Source organism: Bufo gargarizans, chromosome 3 (genome assembly GCF_014858855.1).
Source record: "Bufo gargarizans isolate SCDJY-AF-19 chromosome 3, ASM1485885v1, whole genome shotgun sequence".
Lineage (NCBI taxonomy): Eukaryota > Metazoa > Chordata > Amphibia > Anura > Bufonidae > Bufo > Bufo gargarizans.
This window is the reverse complement of record NC_058082.1, coordinates 117,917,223-117,919,331: the sequence shown is the minus strand read 5'-3', so window position 1 is coordinate 117,919,331 and position 2,109 is coordinate 117,917,223. Positions and strand designations below refer to the sequence as shown.

Here is a 2,109-nt window from a genome sequence, read left to right as displayed (position 1 = left end):
TTCTACTGTAGAGAACTTTGATGCCTAGGGTACAACCATACACATGACAGTTGCCCCAACACACCCAGCTCTGCTACATCCATACACCGTGTACTGGGGCAACTGTCATGTGTATGTACACTAGGTATCAAAGTTATCTACAGTAGAAGTCTTATATATTTTTTTCTTTTTATTTTAAGTAACTGTCTGTACAGCTTTCATAGCTGTGTGGGTAAATGCTTTGCCTCTGATGTGAAAAGTTGTGAGTTCAAATCCCAGGAGACACATTTCTGAAAGACATGCTAAATGAGATTTAAATACACCAGGGTTTCGTAGCTCAGAGTGTGTGTGCTCCCTGTCAGCTGTGTGCCGCTCTGTGACACAGAGAGAGAGAGACAGTGTGTGGGTGGGGTTCGGCCAGGCTGCTTAGCAAACAGGCTCAGCGAGGTAAATATGAGTTAATTTTTTTCCGCCCCGGCGCCGCCCCCCCTTCTCTGTGCCCTCAAGCAGCCGCTTGGTCTGCCTTATGATAGAGCCGGCCCTGGCTGCCTCCATGTCCTTATTTTGTTTTGCTACAGAATCATTGGGACAACTGCAGGGGCGCGCTTTACTGAAGGATGCTGTATGCTTTTTTGGGGGGTTTAGCTAGGTGTTAGCTAGGATGTTGATGTGCACATCCATATATGTGACCGCCTGTCATTCTGACGCACAGTAACTGTTTTGTTACCCGAAGAACTAGCTATGCATGCTGCTTCACTGCACAGTGATGCACACTAGCATACATTCTCCCTAAAATTTAACTGCAGGCCAGGATAGACTTTATTTAATGGTCTTCTTGACAAATTAATTTGTAACATAGCAAATTTTGGGGAATAATTCGGCAAAGCGACTAAGTGAAAAATTTTAAAACTTCACTCATCTCTAGTTATAAATCTCACTAGCTCTGTGCAAATCACATAAACATTTCACAAATTGATTTATATCATGCCATGGGACCTGCCCAATTTCTTTAACAATGACATCCTGTGGCATTAACTGATTTGTGATAAGCTGCACTTCACTGGTTTTATCTGCATTTAATACAGTTGTAGTAGTAGGAGCTGCTTGAATATTCTTAATATTATGTAGATCACCCCAAAGATAAATGGGATTATGATTAACACTTTTGATCTAGATTATTTACTACATATTTTTCAGCCAGTGTATCAAATGCAATATTCGTTGCATGTTTACATTCCACCAGCTCCTTCTCTACACTCGTTATTTTTACCAACAATTCCTCATTAACATGATATCACTGCTCACAAAATTTCAGTTTCTCAATAAGAGCCTCTCAATAAGTTGTCACGGCATGCAATCTAAGTTCAGCCATTTTATCATTCCGCTTTTTCTGGGCATTTTCATATTTTTCTGCCTGCTATTTACGTTCTTCCTCCTTTTGAGCAGCAATCTCCATCCATTTGACACAACTGGACAATAAACCCTGTACGACCATTCCTTTTTCGTTTTTTTTTTTCTTCTTTTATTTTCTTATCAAATACCTCTCAATCAAAAAAAAATCATCTTATACCATGAATGTCTATATTCCTGTGGCATCTCATATGGTCCATCATGGCTTTTTATGTACAAACCGGATTCCAAAAAAGTTGGGACACTATACAAATCGTGAATAAAAACTGAATGCAATGATGTGGAGGTGCCAACTTCTAATATTTTATTCAGAATAGAACATAAATCACGGAACAAAAGTTTAAACTGAGAAAATGTACCATTTTAAGGGAAACATATGTTGAATCAGAATTTCATGGTGTCAACAAATCCCCAAAAACTTGGGACAAGGCCATTTTCACCACTGTGTGGCATCTCCCCTTCTTCTTACAACACTCAACAGACGCCTGGGGACAGAGGAGACCAGTTTCTCAAGTTTAGAAATAGGAATGCTCTCCCATTCTTGTCTAATACAGGCCTCTAACTGTTCAATCGTCTTGGGCCTTCTTTGTTGCACCTTCCTCTTTATGATGCGCCAAATGTTCTCTATAGGTGAAAGATCTGGACTGCAGACTGGCCATTTCAGTACCCGGATCCTTCTCCTACGCAGCCATGATGTTGTGATTGATGCAGAATGTGGTC

At 40.4% G+C, this 2,109-nt stretch overlaps 1 pseudogene; it reads right to left on the bottom strand.

Annotated features, from left to right (window-relative positions):
- Positions 1 to 900: 900 nt before the first annotated feature.
- Positions 901 to 1,596, bottom strand: LOC122931427 (annotated as a pseudogene).
- Between the last annotated feature and the right edge of the window lie 513 nt (positions 1,597 to 2,109).